We start from the raw sequence: 15,880 nt of genomic DNA, 5'->3' as shown, positions 1-15,880 counted from the left end.
AGCTGGGAATCAGAGGGCAGGCTGATTGTAAGCAATGGCTGTGGACTTCCCGTCATCCATCACACGGTATAGGATGCCCTTTTGTGTCTATGATGTGTAAGAAGGGACATTTACTCTGCCACAGGGGCCTGCTATCACCTCACCATGCTGCTGTCTGCCTGTCTACAGCATTAATTTCTTGTACTAAATCTTATAAAAAAAAGTTTGGGGTTCAAAGTGTCTCCCTTGAACCTCAAACCCAAAACTTGTATATATTTACCATGTTTTCGAAATCTGTGTCATGTTGACAGTGTGGCTATAAACATGGATGTGTAGGTCTTCCTGGAATGCTGACTTAGAATCCTTTTGGATATTCAGAAGCGGTGTAGCTGGATCATCTTTATCTCTGTTCTTTGTGTGTACCCGGAGTCTGCCTGAAGATCAACATTGAGATGTGAAGAGGACTTTATGGAAAAGCGAAGCAGAATAGGGAATTGAGGAATCCAGGCTAAGGCACAAAGTTCCAGAGGCCGTATGGAGTCACGGATCATTTCTCTTCTCACGTTTGTGAGGGTTTAGAGGTCTGGGATGAGGGAGAGCTGTCTTCTTGGCTCTTTCCTGCATCCTCTGCAACCTGAGAGCAAAAGAGGAAGCTCTGGTGCCCTCTTTATCAGGGCACTGAAGTCTAACTACTTCCTCTGTTAGACTTTACCTCACAGATGTCTTAGAGGGAAGGAAGTGTTGTTTTGGCTCGGGGCTTCATTGGTTTTGGTAAGTGGTCAGCCTGCTCTATGGGCCTGCGATAGGGCCTGGCATCACAGCGGTGGGAATGTGTGGAGAAGAAGCAGAGAAGTGACAGGAAGGGGCTAGGAATTCCCGAGAAAGTGCCTAGAGTGTACTTCTCTTTACTATGCCTCCCTTTCGACAGTTTCACTACCTCATAGTAACAGCAGGATGCCTGGTGACTAGAGGGTCATCAAAGAAACCAGTGTAGCCAGAATAAGGGAGGGTGAGGAGAGGTGTCGGGGACAGTGTGTTGGCTACCATGGTTCAGTTTAGCTCTTGGAAATGTTGCCCATATATTTATTGATAAGGCTTTGTACCAGGAAATGTGCGGGTGTGTTGAAGCCAGGCCCTCTCCTATTTTCTCCTTCCTTTCTTCCTCTCCTCCCTTCCCCTCCCTTCTTCTCCTCTCCCCTCCCTCCCTCCCTTCCCCCTCCTTCCTTCCCTCCCTCCCTCTTTCCCTCCCTCCCTTCTTTCTTTTTTCTTTCTTTCTCTCCTTCTTTCTTCCTTCCTTCCTTCCTTCCTTCCTTCCTTCCTTCCTTTCTTTCTTTCCTTCTTTCTTTCTTAATTTCTTTCTGATTTGGTTCTGTATAGTCCAGACTGGCCTTGACCTAATCCTCCTGCCTCAGCTGTGATCATAAGCCTACAGCTGCACCCCTGCCTTATAGGAAGCCAAGACTTGTGCACACAGCTTTGCACTGGGATCAGTTGGCACTCTGGAGAATCCTCAGGGCTGTACCTGAGGCTAGTTTGTGATGAGAACCAAATGTTCTGACAGCCTCTGGGAATGGCAACAGCCTGATTTATCAGAAATGATTGCTAACTTTGCCCCCCTCTGGGGTGGCTGAAGCCCAGTACACTTGCATCCCTTTCTTTTCTGTCCCCACTGGCCACTGAATTTGGTTCATTTGATGTTTTTGTTTTTGTTTTTTTCTGCAGGAATGTGGGCAGAACTCCAGCCAGCCTGTGGGATGGCTGTGGATAATGTATTCTTTTCAAGTACAGACATTTTTATTATTATTCAGATTAAAAAAATGTCAGTCTATTGAATCTGGAGGTAGGAAGCCATGGCTGTGGGGTCAGGTTGTTTCTCCTTTCCCTCCCTGTTCTCTCCCCCACAGTTTGTGGGCAGGTGAGGCTGCTGTGTGTTTTTGACTCTCTGTCTAACCTCAGTAGTATTGACACTCATGGCTGATCTTTCCTGTGGGTCTGTGCACACTTTTGGGGACCTGTCTTAACCTTCATTTAACCTCCACCCCCTCCCCCGGCAGGTTCTCATGGAGCCCACACTGATTTTGAACTTGCTATGTAGTTGAGGATGGTCTTGAACTCCTGATCTTCCTGTCTTCACCTCCTCAGTGTTTCAGTGCTGGTATTACTGCTTGCACCACACCACCGACTCTGGGCTTCAGGAGTACTAGGCAAGTACTCTATCAACTCCGTGTTGCCAGCCCTTTCCCGCCATGCTGAGGTCGTAGGTGTGTGTGTGTGATGCCACTCTTGGTTTTTGTGGTGCTAGGGATCAAACGCTGGGTACCTTCCTATGCTAGACATCATAGGATTTCTGTTTCCAGACAGGGTCTCCATATATATCCTAGGCTGCTCTTGACTTGTGACAATTCCTGCTTCAGCCTCCTGGCTGCTGGGATCCTGGGAGGACCACACATAGCCGGTAAGATGGTCCCTGTGAGCTTTGCGGTAGGCAGTAAGGAGCTCCCTCTTTCCAAGCTGTTCCCACACAGTGACTCCAGGCATTGTCTAGTGTCCCCTGTTCCTCTTTGACACACTGCTCTGTTCCTTTCTGCATGCTTCATGAACCCAGTCTCCCTTAGTAATCAGTGGCTGAACTCACATCTGAGGCGTGGGGGTCTGGCTCTCTCACCCGGTACCGATCTGCACTGTGCCCTCAGCCCACCCCGGCTTCTGTTAATCCCAAAGATGGAGGAGAAAGGCCACCGACCCCAGTCATGACCAAATTAATTGAAGCAAGCTTTCTAATTCCTGTCTACGACTGCCTCCCCGTAAGGGGGAGTTCGAGGGGTCAGCACGGAATAAGGAAGACAAGGTTTTTACTGCTCAGGGGTATCTGATTTCCAAATGGAGGATTTGGAGGGCAGAATAGGCAGGGTTACAGGAGCTGAACACAAGCATAACAAGCTGTCCCTGCTGAAACAAAGACGTGCTTGCAGGTGGGCAGAACGAGGTCGGCATCGGTGGTCACGTGACCTTTTGAAACAAAAGTAGCATGGCGAGATGGCTATAATCAACTTTTTAAAAGAAAGACGAGACTGCCATGCCTGGAACAGCAAGCAGTACAGAGCTGTTTGCAGTTAAGGATAAGGCATAGCCCAATCCTGGAGAAACGGGCTTAATCATAACCAGGAACGAGCCCAGTTTGTCTTTACTGGAAGACAACTTTTTTTTTTTTTTTTTTTGGTCCTTTTTTTCCGGAGCTGGGGACCGAACCCAGGGCCTTGCGCTTCCTAGGTAAGGGCTCTACCACTGAGCTAAATCCCCAGCCTGGAAGACAACTTTTAAGCCTAAGATGAAGGCAGAACAAAGGTGACCCTGCAGCGGAAGTGACCAACACCGAGTTGAGGGCTCTCCTCGTGAAGGTCTCAGAGTGCCTGGGTATCCACTGGGAGTTTGGGAGCTGGGGAGTAGCTAGGCACCCTCCTGCTTCTCATGGCCCACTCATGGCATTGCTTTGGACTTAGTTAAGTCCAAGTGACAGTGGCCTGTGGCCCACGTCCAGCACTTGGGTGACACCTCTGTATGCTTGAATCTCACCTGTCACCTCCTTCAAACCCTGTGAACCTCGAGTCTAGAAGTTCCAGGGCCCGACTGGGGTCTCCTCTGGATTTATTTCTTAGGCTGAATCTTGCCGTGTAGCCCTGTTGCTCTGGCACTCCTCTAGCCCAGGCTAGTCTCTTACTTGAGGCAATCCTCCTGCCTCAGGCTTTCCAGTGCTGGGATTACAGGTTTGCAGCACCACCCCTGGCTTAGCCGCGTTCCTTCTTTTTGTTTCTCAGCTGAGACTCAGCCTCAGGGTCTTGTGTATGGTAGACGAGCGCCCTGCATCAGAACCACATCCCCAGCCAGTTCTGCTTTAGCCACCACTTGCCTCTCTACCCAGGGGTCTGAGGGAGCCGAGACCAGTGACCAGTCACAGTCAAATTCAAAGCCCTGGGGTTGGGGATTTAGCTCAGTGGTAGAGCGCTTGCCTAGGAAGCGCAAGGCCCTGGGTTCAGTCCCCAGCTTGAAAAAAAGAACCAAAAAAAAAAAAAAAAAAAAAATTCAAAGCCGTTAGCGTATAAAAGAAGAAAATTAATGTCTTACCTATCTTGGCTTCTCTGGTGGACTCTTGTAAATCGGAGTAAACAAAAGCTACAAGAGTCAGAGAAAACAGGACAAATTTCTAATGTGTGTGTGTGTGTTGTGCTGGGGATGGAGCTCAAGTGGATAGAATGATGGCCTCCCACAAATGACTCCCTGGCTTCATTCCTCACACTGCACAGACAGGTGATCAGCATAGGGATAGGACTGGGGTGGTGTGTGTGTGTGTGTGTGTGTGTGTGTGTGTGTGTGTAAGAGAAGTTCAAGGACATTTGCAATGACAAAATATGGTGTGAGGCCAGCTTGGGTTACACGAGACCTAGTCTCAAAACCAACTAGCTAGCTGGGTCGGTGGTGGCACACACTTTTATTCCCAGTGCTTGGGAGGCAGAGGCAGGAGGATCTCTGAGTCTGAGGGCAGTCTGGTCTACAGAGCTGGTTTTAGGACAGTCAGGGCTACACAGAGAAACCCCGTCTTGAAAACCAAAATAAAACAAACAAACAACAATAAAAGAAGTAATCTGTGCTCTTTAAGGCCAGCTGTTTTAACCCCTGTCTTCTTCTGCCTTCCGTTTGAGCCATCGGGGTCTCCTGGAGGTGCACACAAGCCCCTCTGTTCACTGTGCTCCCTCTGAAGGTCCCCAGTGTAAGGCCTCTCACTTCGGAGGGGGTCAGAGTTGGTGTGAAAGGAGGCAGAATGGCAGGACAGACAGGGGCCTCATGTGAGTGTCTGCACTTGACTTTGAATCCATAATAGGCCACTGTGTGGCCTCTATCAAGGGCTTTACCTCTGATCCTGATCCTGAGCCTGTTCTATAAAACAGGATGTGCCTCCCCGAGATGTTTAAAATAAAAGTCCTCTTTGAAAAAGTTGCACATATGCACGTATCATAGAATTCACTCAAATTACACAACTCAACTTATTTAGACTGTTTAGATGTGCTATACTATTTATTTAAAATCTTGCCATGACTAACCCTGGGCTAGAAAGTGCCCTATTGCTCAGGATGGCCTTGAATTTGGGGTAATTCCCCTGATTTTGCCTACTGAGTGCTAGGGTTACTGGCGTGTAGGGCCACACTCATTCAAAATCCCCACTGTGTGCTGCATGTGTACTCACCCTTGCTGGCCGCAGTCCAAGGACACCGAGTGGTGTTGGTTCCCCCCTTCCCACCATGTGGTGGAGATCTAACTCAGGTTGTCAGGCTGGGGGCAAGTGCCTTTGCTCCACGAGCCATCTTGCTGGCCCAGCATGTACACTGTGGTCAGCACTGGCCAATGAAGCTCTTCCTGTGGACAGGGTCTCGACTCCTTATTTGGTGACGTCACTAGCGCTCTCTGAAATGCTCTTTTTCCAGGTGGCGTTATCAACAGTTGAGCCTCACGCTGTTTTCTGTGTTGTTTGTTGAGGAAATGCCCCGAGCCTTCTGCTTTGAGGATATTGGAAGGAACTCCACTGTCAGATACCCCTTTTATTAAAATCCTTAAAGTAAATGCCACCGGCGCAACGTCTGTTTACCATAGGCGGGGCCTGAAGAGCCAGGCAGCTTCCACAGTTGCTCTGGAGCTGAAGCGTGAAGAGACGACGGGATCCCGGAAGTTGTCTTCCGACTCCACGTGCGCGCTGTGCCATGTGCGCCAATAAAGAAACAGAAGGACCTCAGGATGTTTGCTTGATTTTTCAAGACAGGGTTTCTCTGTGTAGTCCTAGGGCTGTCCTCGAACTCAGAGACCTGCCTGCCTGTCTCCCAAGTGCTGGAATGAAAAGCATGTACCACCATCCCTTGGCTTTTTTTTTTTCCTCTAAGAGTAGTGAGTGACTGAGATACTCAACAGCTAGCTGTTAGTGGGGGCACTTGTGGGAATGTGTGAAAACGAAAAGTAGGGCTTGTGTTGTTTTTATTTGAAACTGGGTCTTTCTCTGCAGCCACGGCTAGCCTAGAGCTTAGATGTGCAAACTTGTTCCATTAGAGGAATGCCCCCACCTTTGCTGGCCTTGAATTCACAGAGATCGCCTGCCTCTGCTGGGCTTAAAGGTGTGCAGTGCTGTTGGTTACACCCAGGACCTTGTATATGTTAGACTACCCAATTGTACCGTGAAGCCACTTCCCCGGATGGTTTTGGAAAAGCTAAGTGCCTTCCTGGGAATATGATTCTTAGAATAGGATGCAAGCAGAACCAGTAGTCAGGCACCAAGACCTTGAAATTCTCACATTCCTGCTGCATCGGTTTCTCAGCCATTCTGAATGCAACCAGCAGGGGGCGCCAGGGCCTCACGTTCCTCTGGGTGTCGGGTACCTAAGAAGCTGCCGGTGTTGTTTCTTGGCAGGAGATGGGAGATGACCTCTATGTGTCTTTTCTGCCTGTTCAGACGGAGTTCTTTTCTGCAGAGGAAGGTAAGAGGAAGAGCTGCTTGGACCTACCCGGCAACCAGCAACTGAGTAGTGTGATCCTGCCTCAGCAAACAGAAGAAAATGAAAGTGTAGACTGAGCTGTAGGAAGCTGTCACCCTGGGCCTCAGTGTGTTCTATGCAACACTCCGTTTGCATTGTGTGTGTACGTCCACAGAAGGATTAGCTAGAGGGGAAAAAGAACACTGTTTTTGTTTTGTTTTGTTTTGTTTTTTCCTTACAGAAAAGCAAGAGAAGATGAGATGACTCACTGGGTAAAGGGATCTGCCACCAAACCCAGTCCCTGGGATTCACAGGTAGAGGGGAGAACTGGCTCAGAGCTGTACTCTGCAGTCATGCACCCGCCACCCCCAAACAAACAAACAAACAAACAAACAAACAAACATTTACAAAAAGTAAGAACTGGGCTAGGAAACTGGAGGAATGAACCAGGGCGGTACCCATAGGTCATCTATTTGAATGCTTGGTTTCTGGTTGGGGGAATTGTTTAAGAAGGACTAGGAAGTATGACCTTATTGGGGGAATATGTCACTGGGGGTGGGTCTTGAGTTTTCAAAAGGCCAGGTGAGACCCAGTGTTTCTCTTTGCTTACAGCTGCAGACCAGAAGTAAACTCTCAGCTCCATCTCCAGCGCCCACGCCTGCCTGCTGTCACGCTCCCCTCCTCGATGACCGTGGACTCACTGAAACTGTAAACAAGCTCCCAATTCAATGCTTTTATTTTTAAAAAACTTTTCACTGATTCGTCCTGAGTTTCACACCATGTACATCTCCCTGTCCCCTCCTATCTGCCTTCTGCCCTTGCAACCCCCCCAAATAAAGCACCCCCCCATGTATTGTTAATTGAAAAAAAAAATCAATGCCGAGCATGGTGGTAAGCACCTTTAGTCCCAGCACTTAAGAGCAGAGGCAGGCGGGGTTGGGGATTTAGGTCAGTGGTAGAGTGCTTGCCTAGGAAGCGCAAGGCCCTGGGTTCGGTCCCCAGCTCCGAAAAAAAGAACAAAAAAAAAAAAAAAAAAAAAAAAAAAAAAAAAAAAGCAAAGGCAGGCAGAACTCAATGAGTTCAAGGCCAGCCTGATCTACAAAGTAAGTTCTAGGCTAGCCAGGGACATGTACTGAGACCCAGTTTCCAAAAACAAAACAAAACAAAAATCCCCCCAAAAAACAAAAACAAAGTAACTCAGGAAGATTGTTGAATTATACCTGTTCATTCATGTTCTCTCTCTCTCTCTCTCTCTCTCTCTCTCTCTCTCTCTTTCTCTGTGCCTATGTGTGACTCTGTCTCTCTTATGTAGCAGAGGGTGACTTTGAACTCTTGATCTCATAGTTCCGACTCCCAAATACTGACATTACAGGCATGTGCCGCTACACTTGACCTGTGGATTTACTGTGCACATAAAGGATAGCTTGAAGGGGTGTGGTGGGACGCATGTGACCCCTCAGTCTTGAGATATAGCAAGACCCTGGCTTAAACACAAACGTGCTGGGGAGGATGTATTTCAGTGACAGGTACTTGGGTGGCATGACAGTTCTTGACCAATATGTCCGAGGTCCTAAGTGCACTCCTCCTAGCTGCAAAAAACTTCAAAAAAAACCCCCCCAAACCAGACCACCACCACCAACACCACCAATGACAACAATAAAACAAAAGCAAAATCCCAAAAAACCCTCAACAAAACACAACAACAACAACCAGCCCCAAGCAAACATCAGAATAGTGTGGAAAGAGGCAGAAAGTGAACTGATTACCTCATGGGACTGGAGGGAAAGCCTGTTCAATGACTTAGTCATGTTTTCTTTCAGATAACAACGTTTTTATTATGAGAGACAGGATCTCACTGTGTTGCCAAGATTGGCCTTGAACTCACAGGAATCCTCCTTCCCTGTGTCAGGAGATTACAGGTGCGAGCCACCATGCCCAGCCTTTACTGTAATTTTTACTGTAAGAGACATGCTCTTTTTCTGTTGCTCAGGCTGACCCCAAACTCCTGGAGTTGAGCAACTTCCCCAGTGAGCCTTGGGCATCTTCGACTTCAGGCATACACTACCCTGCCTGGTCCACTCCAGTAATTCTGCTCAAGTCCTGCCATGTTTCACTGGTGAAATAAAATAGATAACCAACCCCACCCTGCTCTCACGGAGCCAGAGGCTCCCACTGTCCTGCTTCGGCTGGTACCCTTCTCATTTGGGTGATGGAGTTCCAGGATCCCGGGAGATCCTGCCTCCTGGGAAAACAGGAACACCTTGTCTCTAAGGTGGAGCACGCTCCTTTGCACTCCCCATTTATTTCAGGTAAGAATCATTGTCCTGTCCAGGGCTGGTTGCCGATTGGTGCTGGGAGACGGAAGGATGCCTGGAGCGCTTGACACTGCCCCCATCGTGGCCATGACTGGCTATCTCTCTGCTTTGCCAAGGCAGCAGTGGGACCCACTTTGGTTAATGGAGAGTTGATTTGGAGCTCTCTTCCCAGTGTGATTTGAGGCAGCTGCAGATATCCCTGAGTCTGTTCTGTTCTGTAAGATCAGCAGAGAGACTCTTCCTTACACTTTTAGAAGCCCTAGCAGGTGTCACCCACAGCCTGCCCTTTGTCTTCCCTGCCCCCAGGGACTTCTATCTGCAGAAGCACCTGCAGGTCTGGGCCGGGCTTTCCCTGCTGACCTGTGTGGGGCTGGAGACACTGGGGAGAGGATAGTGTCTCCTTTAATGAGGCCAAACCTTCAGCCCCTGTGCCTGTCAGTACGACCTTAGAAAATAGGGTCTGACAGATGACCAACTGGAGATGAGGTCATGGGCCAGCCCTAACCCAACATGGTTTGTGTAGGGGCAGTTTGGACGGAGATGGACACCTCAGCAAAGGTGGAGGTGATGCCTCAATAGGCCAAGGAATGGCCTTGACTGCTGGCTAGACTTACCTCAGCTTGACACAGAACGTAGTCATTTGAGAGGAGAGAACCTCCGTTAAGAAAATGCTTTCTTAAGATCTGGCTGTGGGCCAGCCTGTAGTGCACTTCCTATTTAGTGACTGATTGATTTGATAGGGGAGGGCCCAGCCCATAGTGGGCGGGGCCATCGCTGAGCTGGTGGTCATAGGTTCTATAAGAAAGCAAGCCGAGCAAGCCAGGGGAAAGCAAGTCAGTAAGCAGCACCCTTCCATGGCCTCTGCATTAGCTCCTGCCTCCAGGTTCCAGCCCTGGTTTTCTTCAGTGATGGACTTATGATGTGGAAGTGTAATCATAACAACCCTTTCTTCCCCAACTTGCTTTTCGGTCATGGTGTTTCATGTAGCAATAGAAACCCTAACTAAGACAACTGCCAAGTTGTTAGAAGCCAGAAGAGAGGCACAGGAAGGATTGCCAGCCTTAGTCTTGTGGAGTTCCTGCCTCTAGAGCTTTGAACCACTGTGGTACTAGGTTTGTTAGCCCTGGAAACTCACTGTGGTGGGCCCTGGCTGGTTTTATGTCAACTTGACTTCACAAACTAGAAGGGGAACCTCCCTTGAGAACCTCTCTGTGGGACAGTCTTGATAATGAGTGATGTCACTCACTGTAAGAATTCCTGGACTTAGAAAGCAGGCTGAGTTAGGCACCAAGAGCAAGCCAGTGAGTAGCACCCCTCCACGGCCTCTGTATCAGCTCCTGCCTCCAGGCCCCTGCCTTGAACTCCTGTTCTGACTCCCCTGGATGATGACATAAGCCTTCCCCTGCTGAGTTGATTTGACCGTGGTGTTTTATCACAGCAATAGAATCCCTAACCAAGACCAGGGTAATGCCTCCCATCTACTCCTGGGCCATCCTCCTCCAGCAGGTAAGCATGGTTAGGGGGTCATTCCCAGAATTCCTAGTCTTTCAAGGAGGGTCTATGCTGTCTGGTCTTCCTCATACCATCTCCCTTTAAAAAAAATACTTGTGTATTTTTATTTTATGATTGTAGGTGTTTTGCTCGCATGTATGTCTGTGTACCTCATGAGAACCTGTCTGTAAAACATCTACAGCGTCGGGCGCCCACATGGATGGTGGAAGGTGCAGGTTGCCTCCTCTGAGTGGTCCTCTGATTGCTACATATGTGTCATTGCCTTAAGGCCACTTATTGCTGTGAGGACATACCACGACCAAGGCAGCTTTTAAAGGAAATCACGTCATTGCGGGCTGGCTTACAGTTTCAGAGGCTTTGTCCATGACCGTGATCATCATGGTGGGATGATCAGTGACACGCCTCCACCAAAGCCACACCTCCTAATCCTTCCCAAACAGTTCCTTCAACTGGGACGAAGAATTCAAACATAGGAGTCTATGGGGGCGGTTGTTGGGGATTTAGCTCAGTGGTAGAGCGCTTGCCTAGCAAGCGCAAGGCCCTGGGTTCGGTCCCCAGCTCTGGAAAAAAAAAAAGGAGTCTCATTTGAACCACCACAGCCATGTCCACAACAGGACTGAATAAAATAGAATCTTAAAAAAGAATACCCAACAATGTCAACGTTTCTTTTTTCCTTTTTTTCTCAATGACATTTTCCTTTGCTGACTGTCATGTGTGTGTGTCTGTGTGTGTGGGTACAGGTGTAGTCACAGGTGGCAATTTGGGTGGGGGTTGACGAGGGTAGTTATAGCTGTAGGCATACATTTATGCAGATGTATACTTAAAAACACACACTAGATAGATGTAGTTACGAAAAATGTATAGAGTGAGACATAGTCACATAGCTGTACATATGGGGTATGGATAGGGTATGTATGTTTTTCTTTTGGGGTGAGTTTATTTCCAGGCTGGTCTTGAACTCATTATGCAGCCAAGATTGGCCTTGGAAATTTGGTCCTCCTGCCTCAGCCTACAGAGTGCCGGGATTTCCAGTGTATGTACCCTGATGGGACAAGTTGTTTTTGTTTACCAATTTGTTTTTAATTAGTGAATGGCTTTAGTATTTAGTTATTTCATGTGTGCGAACGTGGTTTTGTTGTTGTTTTTGTTTTTTGTTTGTTTTTTTGTTTTTGTTTTTGAGTCAGGGTCTCTCTAGCCCTAGCTATGCTGGAACTGGCTGTGCAGGCCCGCTTGCCTTTGTTTCTCGAGTGCCAGGATTAAAGTCACGCCCACCGTGCCAGGCGATGTACATCTATTCTTGCAATTGCCACAGTCCATGTAAGGACAACTTCCTGTGTTCTGGGGACTGAACTCAGGCTATCAGGCTTGGCAGCAAACTCCTTTACCCCCTGAGCCATCTTGTCCCCCTTTTTAGTAATTTTTTAAAATGTAAGTTTTTAAATCATATCTCAGTGCAGTGACATTAGTGGGGAACAGATAAAGCAGAAGAGAAGCTGAAGGAAGAGCACAGAGGAAGACTTTTAACATTTCTTTGCTATGTATGTATGCATGTATGTATGTATGTATGTATGTATGTGTGTATGTATGCATGTTTATATGTATGTGTATGTATGCATGTATGTATGTGTGTATGCATGCATGTATTCATGCATGTATGTGTGTATGTATGCGTGTATGTATGCATGTATGTGTGTGTATGTATGTATGCATGTATGTATGCATGTGTGTATGTATGTACCATGTATGTGTGTATGCATGCATGTATGTGTGTATGTATGCGTGTATGTATGCATGTATGTGTGTGTATGTATGTATGCATGTATGTATGCATGTGTGTATGTATGTACCATGTATGTGTGTATGCATGCATGTATGTGTGTATGTATGCATGGATGTGTGTATGTATGCATGTTTATATGTGTGTGTATGTATGCATACATGTATGTGTGTATGTATGCATGTTTATATGTGTGTGTATGTATGCATGTATGTATGTGTGTATGTATGTGTGTATGTATGCATGTATGTATGTGTGTATGTATGCATGCATGTGTGTATGTATGTACCATGTATGTGTGTATGTATACATGTATATATGTATGTATGGGTACACACACCACAGCACTTGTGTGGTACTCAGAGAGCGACTTGCGGAATTTGGTCCTCTCCACTCTGTGGGGTCAGGGAGTTGAGCTCAGGTTGTGGAGTTTGGCAGCAAGCACCCTTCCCTGCTGAGTCTTCTTGTTGACCCTATTTGTTTGAGGCAGTCTCTTGCAGCTGAGGCTGCCCTTGAACTAACCATGTGGCTGATGATAATATTGAACACCAGATCGTCTGCCTCCTCCTCCCAGCCGTTGGAATCACGAGCATTACCCACAAGATGGATATCACTTTGAGGTTGAACACGCTGGTGAACAGAGGTAATCCTAGCACTCGGGAGGTAGAAACAGACGCGTGGAGAGGTCAGAGGTCACTGTCTGTCTTCCCCACCCCCCACCATCTGTGTGCTGCCGGGTGACAGTGGAGGCTAAAGATCAACATTCTCAATCACTCTCCACACTGTTTTTGATCCAGAGTCTCTCAGGAAACCAGGAGCTCACTGCTTGCCTAGGCTGTCCCGTCGGTGAGCTCCAGGATCTGTCTACCTGTTTCTAGTGGCTCCCCAGGGCCGCGGTTACAGGAGCACCTGGTTTTATGTGGGCCCTGGGGATCCCAACTCAAGTCCACACGCTTCCTCAGCAGGCACTGCCACCGACCCAGCTCGTGCACTTAGCGCTCTCCGATCTGTGGGAGCATCTCTGCAGCTCAGGCTTCTGGTAGCGGGATCCAGGAGTAAACAGGAAGTCTGCTTCACACTTGGGGAGGGGACTCTGCCATTCCCTCCGCAGAGGCTGAACCAGTTTATACTCCCAGAGCCCTTTCGGTTGAATATTAAGGAGGGCTGCGCCCTGGTTTTGTCCTCTAGGCTGGTGGAAGTGGGACAGATCTGTTACATGTAAATAGGTTACAAGGCAGCAAGCGGGTCTGAACCTGTTCCCACTGGGCAGCTTGTTGCTGCTTGCTTTCCAGTGCACACACTTGAAAGGGAAAACAAACTTTTTTCTGTTCTGTTCTGTTCTGTTCTGTTCTGTTCTGTTCTGTTCTGTTCTGTTCTATTTTTTCTTTCCTTCCCTTTTCTTTTTCTTTTGTTTTCTTTTTCTGTTCTTATCTTTCTCCATCTTCTGTGTGTTTCTCCCAGACAGGCTTTCTCTGTGTATCCTCGGCTGTCCTGGAACTCATTCTGAAGACTAGGCTGACCTCAAAACTCACAGAGATCCCCCTGCCTTTGCCTCTGCCGCTGCCTGTGCAAACTGTTCCTTGGAAATATTGTAGAAACGAACATCTCTTAGCTGTACACAGGATGGTCCCTTCTCTTCTGGTGGCTTTGGAGCTCCTGGGTCTTTTCCTCTACCCAGAACTGGTGATGGTCCTAGAAGGTGGGGGTGATGTACACACAAGAAAACGGGGCCTTAACATCTTTAAAGTTATTTTTATTTTATGCATATGCATATGAATGTTTTGCCTGTACAGGCACTGCACGTGTGCCTGGTGTCTGCAGAGGCCAGAAGAGCGGCTGGGCCCCAGCAATTGGAGTTACAGATGGAGTCACCGTGTGGGTGCCAGGGACTGAGTCCAGGTCCTCTTCTAGAAGGGCAGATGCTCTCAGTTGCTGAGCCGTCTCTGCAATCCCCACCACAATTGTTCATCGCATTCCTTGCACGCAGACGGCCTGTGCATGTACCTGCAGGTGCAGTCATGCCCACAGGTCAGCACACGAGTGTGGAAACCAGGAAACTTGTGAGGGCCGGCTTTCTCTTTCTACCACATGGGACTTGGAGCTAGCTCAGCTTGGCAGGCTTGGGGCAAGCACCTTTCCCTGTGGAGCCATCCTACTGGCCCCGGCAGCCTCTCACTGACCTGCAGCTCTCTGCGTAGGCCGGGTTGGCAAAGATCCAGTTCCCCAGAGCTGGGTTACAAGCGTGTGTCACAGCACCCAGCTTTTATGTAGGCACTGCGGTTCAAGGTCAGGTCTTCATGCTCGCAAAGGAAGCGCTGTACCAACTGACCTCTCTACTCGGCCCCCATTTTAACGTTTGTTTTTCAGATTGTGTCTCTTGTAGTTCAGACTGGCCCCACATTTGCTATGTAGCTGAGGATGGCCTTGAGCTTCTGCCTCTGGGATCTGGGATTAGATGCCTAGAGACCAGTCTCTAAATAATTTTATTTATTAGTGATATATATATACACACATATATGTGTATTTGTTATTTAATATAATATATAAGTACAATTATATGAATAATACATAGAATATTATATAAATCTATGATTTATGAGTACAGGCACATGCATGCCACATGCCACATGTGAGGTCAGAGGTCAATTTATAGGAGTTGGTTCTCTCCTTCCACGGTGGTTTTCAGATATAGAACTCAGGCTATCAGGCTTGCATGGCAAATGCTTTTCCCCCGCTGAGCCCTCCTGCTGGCCCTCCAACATTATCTTCTACTATAAAGTTAAACAACTGCCGAGTTGTTGCTCCTCAGTTTGCTTCTACTCGAGTTTTCCTAAGTGAAGGAAATGGTGCTTGTCATGTGGGTCTCCTCGATCTGGGTGGGTCACCCCACTCTGGTGTGGGTCACCCCACTCTGGGGTGGGTCACCTCACTCTGGGATGGGTCACCTCACTCTGGGATGGGTCACCTCACTCTAGGGTGGTCACCTCGCTCTAGAATGGGCCACCTCACTCTGGGATGGGTCACCTCACTCTGGGATGGGTCACCTCACTCTGGAATGGGTCACCTCACTCTGGTGTGGGTCACCTCACTCTGGGGTGGGTCACCTCACTCTGGGATAGGTCACCTCACTCTGGTGTGGGTCACCTCACTCTGGTGTGGGTCACCTCACTCTGGGTGGGTCACCTCACTCTGGGATAGGTCACCTCGCTCTGGGGTGGGTCACCTCACTCTGGGATGGGTCACCTCACTCTGGCATGGGTCACCTCACTCTAGGGTGGGTCACCTCGCTCTGGGATAGGTCACCTCACTCTGGTGTGGGTCACCTCACTCTGGCATGGGTCACCTCACTCTAGGGTGGGTCACCTCACTCTGGCATGGGTCACCTCACTCTGGTGTGGGTCACCTCACTCTGGTGTGGGTCACCTCACTCTGGTGTGGGTCACCTCACTCTGGGATAGGTCACCTCGCTCTGGGGTGGGTCACCTCACTCTGGGATGGGTCACCTCACTCTAGGGTGGTCACCTCGCTCTAGAATGGGCCACCTCACTCTGGCATGGGTCACCTCACTCTGGGATGGGTCACCTCACTCTGGAATGGGTCACCTCACTCTGGTGTGGGTCACCTCACTCTGGGGTGGGTCACCTCACTCTGGGATAGGTCACCTCACTCTGGTGTGGGTCACCTCACTCTGGTGTGGGTCACCTCACTCTGGGATAGGTCACCTCGCTCTGGGGTGGGTCACCTCGCTCTGGGATGGGTCACCTCACTCTGGCATGGGTCACCTC

General features: G+C 48.7%; 2 long non-coding RNA genes across 2 annotated transcripts in view; one reads left to right on the top strand and one right to left on the bottom strand.

Moving 5' to 3' along the window:
* LOC148002756 (uncharacterized) overlaps window positions 1-15,880 on the bottom strand; it is a 341,099-nt gene that overhangs the window by 61,832 nt on the left and 263,387 nt on the right. The window lies entirely within an intron of this gene.
* LOC103693272 (uncharacterized) lies at window positions 358-7,683 on the top strand. Its single transcript, XR_015631425.1, has 7 exons — window positions 358-750; window positions 1,702-1,819; window positions 2,034-2,183; window positions 2,337-2,434; window positions 6,428-6,494; window positions 6,733-6,805; window positions 7,104-7,683. It is a non-coding gene; the product is annotated as an uncharacterized LOC103693272 (long non-coding RNA).

This window comes from Rattus norvegicus, chromosome 10, assembly GCF_021556685.1.
Source record: "Rattus norvegicus strain SHRSP/BbbUtx chromosome 10, alternate assembly SHRSP_T2T, whole genome shotgun sequence".
Lineage (NCBI taxonomy): Eukaryota > Metazoa > Chordata > Mammalia > Rodentia > Muridae > Rattus > Rattus norvegicus.
Note: the sequence above shows the minus strand (reverse complement) of the source record. Positions and strands in the feature narration are given on the sequence as shown.